This window comes from Homalodisca vitripennis, unplaced genomic scaffold (assembly GCF_021130785.1).
Source record: "Homalodisca vitripennis isolate AUS2020 unplaced genomic scaffold, UT_GWSS_2.1 ScUCBcl_3613;HRSCAF=9238, whole genome shotgun sequence".
Classification (NCBI taxonomy): Eukaryota; Metazoa; Arthropoda; class Insecta; order Hemiptera; family Cicadellidae; genus Homalodisca; species Homalodisca vitripennis.
This window is the reverse complement of record NW_025779769.1, coordinates 1-9,409: the sequence shown is the minus strand read 5'-3', so window position 1 is coordinate 9,409 and position 9,409 is coordinate 1. Positions and strand designations below refer to the sequence as shown.

The 9,409-nt window shown below is 29.9% G+C and overlaps 1 long non-coding RNA gene across 3 annotated transcripts; it reads left to right on the top strand.

Moving 5' to 3' along the window:
* The first annotated feature begins 3,119 nt into the window (after positions 1-3,119).
* LOC124372622 lies at positions 3,120-8,089 on the top strand. 3 transcript variants are annotated; one of them, XR_006923348.1, is made up of 3 exons: positions 3,120-3,307; positions 6,188-6,343; positions 7,933-8,089. It is a non-coding gene; the product is annotated as an uncharacterized LOC124372622 (long non-coding RNA). The 3 variants fall into 3 exon arrangements; XR_006923349.1 differs by having other exon boundaries at positions 3,121-3,307; positions 6,195-6,343; XR_006923350.1 differs by lacking the exon at positions 3,120-3,307 and adding an exon at positions 3,340-3,487.
* The last annotated feature ends 1,320 nt before the right edge of the window (positions 8,090-9,409 follow it).

Genomic DNA, 9,409 nt, shown 5'->3' with positions numbered 1-9,409 from the left:
GATGTGGAAGAAAATCTAATTACCTTAAAAAATCTGAAATATTTGTTATTAAAACTTTATTTTACTCTTGTGATATTTTTGAACTTTATTACAATTGGTAGAAACAGTACCTTAATACTTTTAGAACTATAATAAAAGAATGTTTACTGATACATTAATAGACGAGTACCATTGAGTATCAGTATCATTGAGTATTTTTAATATTGTATTACTTTTGAAAATATATTATTGCATTATCATCATGTATGTATTACATTTATTTTTCACATCACCATTATTATTCACTGTAAATATATTTCAATAGCAATTGTTATTAAACCAAATACTCTTCTTTACAAATAAAATAAATAAAGTAACTCATAAAATAAACTCTCAAAAGCTATTTAAAAAAAGTATATTATACATTTTGACCCTGGTTGATTTTATCTGAAGAAGGTTTTATTCTGAAGCCCTAGTTAGGGTGTTAAAAATATAAACTTGTTATTGTTGGATATGCCATTTCACTGGAGATAATCTGAATATTTTCTTTAAAAATTTCACAGATTATAAATCTAAAGATTTATAAGATAAGATCTCAGTTGAAAAATGTGATATTTAAACCAAGGAAGTACACAAACCAATAATACATTTGTAATATATATTCCAAAGTTGCCTGTTGCTTTCACTACTGAATCTATACTGAGTGATCTTGAGTTAATCTATGGCGGCAAATCGTAATGGTCAACTGTCGTGATCTTCTACTTGTAGTGAACTAAATTAAACCTTTTATTCACAAGAGTGGTTTCACAATTAGCACTGTGCTAAGGTGATTTTGTAATTTCCACCCAGTTGCACTTTAATTGCTGGCGGCAAATGGTTTCTATATGCATTGAGAAGATAATTTCATTCAACGTGGCAGCCCACTCCTGATCTCGCAGTGCTACCAATCTAACCAATCTGACCTAGACTGTGTCCTCATATGCGTACTACGGTCACATGGGTGTTTTGTTATGTGTGACATGTGTGTTCATTAGTGGTATTGATGTGAATCCTGTACATGGTCAAGGATTGAGTGTATGACTACTGCTTGTGGAATATGGTTGTCAACACTGCTTCCCCTCTCCTGCAAAACAAAAAAAAGTATGGTTGGTCACTGCGGCTTTAGTGCAGCAGTCAGATGCGTTGGTTGATTATGAATAGAAGGAGCCTAAGGCATCTGCTGCAGCCAGTCTGTTATAGAATACTATAGAGGTGGGGCATACTACAGAGGCATCGGCTGTTTTTATAGTGAATTGAACTGCTAGTTGTAGTTTCACCTTTGCACATGAAATTACTGTTTTTATATCTATGTATACTCTTATTGTGCTGAACCGTACTAGTATCCCAAATTGGGGTGAGGGATAATTTTTATTTTAGTGCACTGCTACTAACCATATAGTTGAAATTATGTAAAAAATGTATCTCCAAAATTCTTTTGTCGTTTTAGTTTGCTGATATTAGAGAACAACAGGTTTATTATTTGGAAAAAGAGTGACAGGGAGAGGGGTAGAGGCAGGGGGAGAGGGATAGAGTTGTGGAATAAAAAGAGAACACTGTTCTTGTGTCATTTATTTCTTTATATAAGGAATAAAAGCAAAACTGGCAGTTTTAACAGTATTTCATCTTGCATTAAAAGAAGACACATGGAACATAAAGGGCAAGACTGAGGTTTAGAGAGAGACAGAATTAGTAACCTGTATTTTTAATTATAGAAAATTATTTAAATTAAAAATCAAATCACCAATTATAGACCCATTCATTACTGGAGTAAAATAAAGATTTCTAATGATTTTGCAATTCAGATTGCAAAAGTTTTTGGACCTTAATAAAATACTGTGTAATGAGACGTTTGGGTTTAAGGAAACAGAAATACAGAGCTTTTACTTGTTTCTTATGTAAACAATAAAGCATTAGGTTTTTAGGTATTTATTATGACCTTTTCAAGGCCTGAATGTAAAATCATCAGCTTTTCATTTGAAAGTAATCTAAAATAGGAATTAAGCAATTATTACTTAAATTCTTAGAATCATACAAGTACATACAAAAGGACTATAATTATTTAAAATTTAGTTAGATACACTTCAACATATACAAAGTAGTGCATGGTGTTTCTCAAGGCTCAGTGTTAGGATCAACTCTTTTCCTTGTCTAGTTTTGGCTACACTGCGCCATTGGCTAAACTACAAGAATATTTTGAAACCACTATAACTGGGTCTGATGTTTTATTTAATTTTATGTTTAGTTTATTTTAACATAGTATCCTGACAATATTAATGCTCTAGTACCAATTTATTCTTGACAATGTCCATTGTAATGTTTGAATGCTGTTGAAGGAAATAAGAAATCGCTTGAGACTTTTATTGCTTAGACTGGATTGGCAAAGCACAAAAGATCTCTGATTGGGAAAGGTCTAGAGTAGAGGAAAATAAAACTTGAAAGGTACAGTATTTGAAAAGTAAACCAAAATATTTTATATATGACTACAATGTTGAGGTTTGTTAATGCAATTTAATAAAAGCATAATGGAAGTGATGGCAAGCCCATCTCTTAAAAGTAGAAAACACTTCTAACACCTTCAAGTCTGTCTGGTACCAAAACCAAAGACTTAAAAGACTTCTCTACAGTGTAGATGGTTCTTAAAAAGAACACTATCATTCAGAAGACGAGAAAAAGATAAGATGGTCTCAAGATCAAAGATTTATTAATTACTTTTAATAAATCCCTTGGTTTTTCATTAAATTAAAGTTTGTAAACTTTTGCACAGATTGAAGTTATTAGTGTGCATTTTATAGTTTTACATTCAATCAACTGTTATATTCCTTTCGGATTTAATTGTCATTCAAAATTAGAAATAAGTTCAAATCTATTTCAAACTTGTTGCCCTAATAATGTCCAACAGAGCCCTCCCTCTCAGAGGAGGTCGATAATTGACTACAGGAGGTGTTAACAACTCTGCAAGATACAGACCTGTATGATAAAATAAAATATTTAAGAATGACATTGCGATTATTATTCTTTGATGAAAAAACACTCTGCTTCTATCAGTTTTATTGTGCAACGCCTTTATCTTGAGAATGACCTCTGTCCTTCTGATTGATAACAATGGGTATTTCTATCCAAATTTTACTCATCTTCTTCTGTTTTTACTTTTACAGTGTAAGAGACACGTCAAAGTGAGATTTGAAAATTAACGGTTTGAAATATCTGTAGTGGTTATCCACATAATTTCCTTATTAAAAGTGTTGTTGATAAGTTTTAGCTCATGTTCACTTAGTATCAGTAACAAGACGTAAGTAGAGCTGAATCAGTTTGAAAATAGTGATAACCTTTGCCTCTTAGTACTAGTACTATGTTGGCTTTTTTGTTTTCTATTTTAATTATGTTCTAATTTCACACTTATATGTAAACTATCAGTCAGTCATTTTAGTTCTGTTATTGTACTTAAAGAACCAAGGAGCAAATTTACTGAGTGAGTAATTTTACTGAACAGGATAAAAGTTCCATTATTCCTGTATGCAGACCATACAGGTCATTAAGATAACTTTTATGAAAATAAATTCTGTCAGATTGATTAAATATATTCAAAATCAATTATTTTGTTACATGGAATTATATAAATAACACACTTGGTGTGTTACTGACACAAAAGAAACTTAAACTGTTTACTTCTTCAGTTTGATGTTAGTATTGAGCTAGTAAGAATCCCAATTTAATACTCATTTTGTTCATCTTAAATTTATATACCTACATCAAGACTAGTAACAATGACCAAATAAAGATCTTCACATAATATTTAGTGATCATAGAAAAATAATAACTATAGCAGCCCGAACCAAAACAAACAATGGTAGCTGTGGGGAATTTCAGTCCCTTTCCTATACTCACACCCAACACTATTGCCATTTGTACATTTATGAAAAATGATTGATTCATCACAACATTAGGGAACAGCTGGTGATCAGCAGCAACACCACATCAAATGGTATCAGACTATTTTCATGCGGGCTGCTCTAGATACATCACATTTTATTTTCAGTAACAAAATTAACACGTGACAAAAAACGCTAGCACTAACCAAAACTCTCATAAAATCTTGAGTGTTATCAGCTCCTTTTTACTTTAGCCTTTATAAGACATCTGACAATGTAACGTAGTCTATCTGTAACAGTCTGTTTCGTCAGTTGGTCTCTAGAGGGTTAAATAAAAAAAAAAACAAAACAAAAAACTCCCACTGGTGCATTTTTTAAACTTGAGAAAAGATTAAATTTTCTTTTTCCTTTAATGCTTTTTACAAGTAGCTACATCCCACCAGTATTGCTTATACACATAATGCAACTAAAACAACTTCTCAAGTAACTTATATTCACAAGTAAACACTATAAAATAGCTAACATTCACATTTACACATCAAAACAGACAATAAAAACAAGTACGAGAAAGCATGAACCCCCTTTGGCAGTACAGCAAACACTATCCTGCTTTGGCATCACTGGTGGGGAGGGGCAAGTGAATTGAGCATCAGAGACCATTATTAGTCATAGTGGACCCTTTTGGTACTACATCTAAGATGAGACAGATTTGTTTCTTTATACAAAAATTGGTATTCATTTCCATGATCCTAAACAACTTGATGAATTACACAAATACAATAATTAATTTTAAAATACAGTTCTTTTCACAATCAGGAAAATATACATCATAATATTCTTAGATTTATGTTCAATATATGCAATTTAAAAAGTAATCAAATCAACCATTCTGGAAAAAAGAAATAAAAATTATTATAAAACTAATTATAAATGTCTAAACTAAATGGAAATGCATAAGTCTTCATACATTTTAAGTTTCATTGTATTAGATATTTAGGGTAATTTAAATTATGATGTAATATTTATGTATCCTTGTTCCTAATATGTACGTAAGAAAAATGATTAAGTATTACCATACTAAAAAAATAGCAATGGATCAAGTAAAAATACTATATGTAAACTTTATTACAACTTGGCTGATTTTTGGCTTTCATTACAGAATAATGCTGTGCAAGTTTCTGTTTTAAATAAAATACGTGGTGTTGGACTGGGTGGAGATACATTTTTGGTTATTAGCTTAGTAGCTACTTTGTTTTTTTCCTTTTAAACTATACAAATTTAATTTTTGTGCTTTGAGTTGCAATTCATTATTCTTGACATAGTATTTTGACAGCTATGACCGTGTTCATTCAACATTCCATAGTTCTTGTGTTGTTGCATAATTTGAACAATCAAAAAAAATATCCTCTGAAACAGGAGTGGTGTTAGGGTAGGGCGCGGTTGGGCGACCACCCAGGGGTGCCGGACGAAAAGAGGAGCCAGTAGCCTTTTTTCGTATGTAATTGAATTGCAGTTAGGGGGTACTGAATAAATCTTGCCCAGGGCACTAGTAATGCTAAAAACCAGCACTGCTCTGAAATTAAACCAATTAAACAGGCCGTAAGATTTTATAAGCAACATAATAAACTACTTAAGGATATCAATTCTTCCAAAATGATCACATTTGTTATGAGATATAAGTGAAAACACAATCCCCAGGTACAGTCAATTCTCCTAATTTCATACAATTTAAATCGTTAATAGAAAAAAATTTTTTTTTTCTTTGAGTTTTTTAAGTAGAGCGTGTGAAGTCTGCAAGATAATTTGTTGTAAATCCTTGTTGTAAGACATTTCATTTTAAAGAGTCTTTTAAAAGACGAACAATACTACAAATCGGATGTCTCTATCTCAGTCCAGTACAACATAGCAACTGAAACATTTTAATTTAAGAAAAAATCAATACTTTTGCTAGAAAATAATCTAAACTATCTGTGTTAATTTACAAAACACACAAAAATGAATTTAACTGAATTTAAAATTTTCATTTCATAGTGATTTATATTTAAAAAAAATGCTACTTATCCCCGATCCCCATTTAGGGTTGGGGTTGGAGGTTTCATATATGCCAAATACCATGATTTATAGTCTTAAAACAATCCCTCCATGGATATTGATAGATATATTTCTGTTCAAAAGTGGTGGGAGACTTTTGGGGCACCTGATATATCTGATCCTCTCAGTGTTAAACATTTAGATTAACAACAGAAAATTTTGTTGCAAACCATGCAATACTATTATGAGATAAAAACCAAATTATCTAGTTTTCAGGTAAAATGGAAGATTATATTGAAATACCTACAAATCAAGGAAGACTGAGAGGCTTGATCTTGGAATCAGAAGGGATTTCCAAAACAACTTATTATTCTTTTCAAGGAATTCCTTATGCAAAACCTCCAATTGGTGATTTAAGATTTAAGGTATGTACTTTAGTATCATTTTGAGTACATTAAATTTTATTATTTAAAATATTTTATTAGTATTTTAATAATTTGAAGATATTTATTCACATACTGTACAAGAAAATAATACAATTCATTATATTATAGACACAATTAATTAAGTGAAGTAACTGTACTGCTCGAAATTGTATGAGGTTAATGTAAGGGTTTTTCAAGGATCAGTGTTGTGACTGATTTTGTTTAATATCAGATAATTATATACCTACTAATAAACACAAGTTTACATTATTTTCTTTAAATGCTTATGACATTGTTCTCATGCAATAAAACAGAATTCCTTAGCAATACTGTTTTATTCCAAACCTTTATATTCTTGATCAATTTTAATACACACCTCAATTTTAGACAGACAAACTTGAAGGAATGTCGTAAATATAATTACAACCAGCCTCCTTGTATTGTTATTGTTGTATCATTGATTATTCATTAGGGTGGCTGAAAAAAGTCAACTTCATATGATCAAAAAATTTATCTCTTAAAAGTTGTGTAGGCTAGTGCGTATAGGATGAACAGCATACAATATTAGATCAAACGGGTAATATCTTTAGACTGTGCAAATAACATAATAAATAATAATAAATTTTAGTGAAAATATTTACATTTTTGTTTAAAATGTTTTTAAATTTGTCCGTTCAAAAAAAATGTGTGTCTTAAAATTTTTATTGTAAATGTTTTAATTTATATCGTAAAATATTAAGCTTGAGAGTTTATATTTTATGACTGCACATTTGCCTAAAAAATTCAGTTTTGTTGTGAAAAATAAAAATTTTCATCATTATTGTAGAAAACTTGCAAAAACCAACCGGAGCCACAGTAGTTATCAAAGTAATATTAAAGGATTTTTAATCACCAGAGAAAATATTAGGTGTGAATAAGACTTTTAAATAATAAAAAAAATTAAAACCCCATACTTTTTCACTATTAGTTTTCTATGTTCTTATTTTGTTTGTACTTATGACTTTGGTCACTCATACAAGAGCCTGGTTTTTATATCTAGGTCATGTGAAGCCTTTATCAGGAAAACACTATAGATATGGTTAACTCAGTTATAGAGTACATGTCTGGAAAAAATCTGAGCTTGTCTGAACTTGCTTGTGTTGGATATGATGGTTGCCCAACAAAAACAGGTAAACACGTTGGAGTAATAAGAATCTTGAAAGAGAAACTTGGAAATAAGAATCTTGGAAGAGAAACTTGGAAAATCATTTCAGTATGTAGTACACTAGTTACATAACAAACAAGCTGCCATTCAGACGGGTTTTTGAATTTTTTGATGGAAACCCAACTTCAGTATGAGTGCTGAGTTTAGCTCCAGTTCACCTTCCTATTAGTGCAGTGTCTGGAATCTGACACTGTCACAGACTTGGCTTCTGGAATCTGGAGTCATGTTCATCAGAAGAGATCCAAAAAAGTCATTGATGGCGAAGAAGCTCAAAAATGTCAGATTCAAGACATTACACTAATATGTACTAATGTAATACATATTACAGTGAACATAGAAAATATATTTTATCAACAGTATTCCTTACCAAAGTACTGTATTTCAGGATCCTCAGCCTTTTGGTAAATGGAATGGAGTTCATGATGCCACAATGGAAGGAAATGATTCACTTCATAAACATATTGTTTTTAAGAATCTCCTAGGTGATGAAGATTGCCTGTATCTCAATGTATACACAACAGAGGTTAGTTTTATAAATTCTGTTTTAATACTTGGTGTCTTGAATTTTCTCTTATAATCCAAATAGTATGAGTAATTTCCATCATAATTCCTCTTCTAATGGGAGCATACTGCGTGTAGGATCTTAATTTAAAAGGGGAAACAAGTTATCTACAAGCTACGTATTGATGCACCGCTTTTAAAATAAGGTTAAAGTTTGCATTATAAATAGGAACTCATCTCAAATCTATAAGGTTTCCATACAGAAAATTAGATTTTAATATAACAATGCTAATGAATTATTAAAAATATAATGATCTGTTACCGGTTTATAATAAATTCAATCTATATTTTATAAAAAAACTCTATATTACTATAATGATGTTTTAAGATCATAAATTTATTGTAAATAAGACTAAGTACTAGTAAAATATCTTCTTATTTATATGATCATCAAGAAACAATGTGATGAATAAGTTTATTATTATTTTCTTAAAGCTTTCAATCTTTAAGTCAAAACTAAAATGTTTTCATCCAATAGTAAGAAATCCTTGGATTTCGTTAGAAAAATATATTTTTAAAATTACGAATGTAAACCATCATAAAGAAATGAGTTTATTAAGTTGGCTAGTGGATTTAGAATAACTCTCCAAACAACGTTTGTGTTATAGTAATCAGCCGTTTTAAACAAAACAAAAATTCTCTCAGAATAACATTGGAAATCTATATATATATATATATATATATATTATATATATATATATATATATATAATAATATAATATATTATATATATATATATATATATATATATATATATATATATTCACTTCGAGTGTATAAAAGCAGAATTGCTCTGTTATATCAATTATTAAACTTCTTGATACAAAGTTCCTTTAATATTTCGGCTTTTTGCCGTTTTCAAAAAGGTATAATACAAAATAACAATACAGCAACAATTTACTTTTGTAAATTTTGTTGCTGTATTGTTATTTTGTATTATACCTTTTTGAAAACGGCAAAAAGCCGAAATATTAAAGGAACTTTGTATCAAGAAGTTTAATAATTGATATATATATATATATATATATATATATATATATATATACAGGGTGAGTGGCTCTTGGTGTGACAAAATTTTTTGGGTTATAATGCAAAGTAAATGTGATACAATGGCGGTTATAAAAAAGTCTAACCAAAAATTAGGTCTGAAATGAATTATTTTCAGTTTTTCTAAAAAACCCGTTTTTTGTACGTAAATATGATATTTCTCAGCAACGTATAGCCATATGTGAGCAAACTACATAATTTTTAGATTCTACGTTAAATTTTCAATTTGAAACAGTTATCGGTTCAAACGGTAA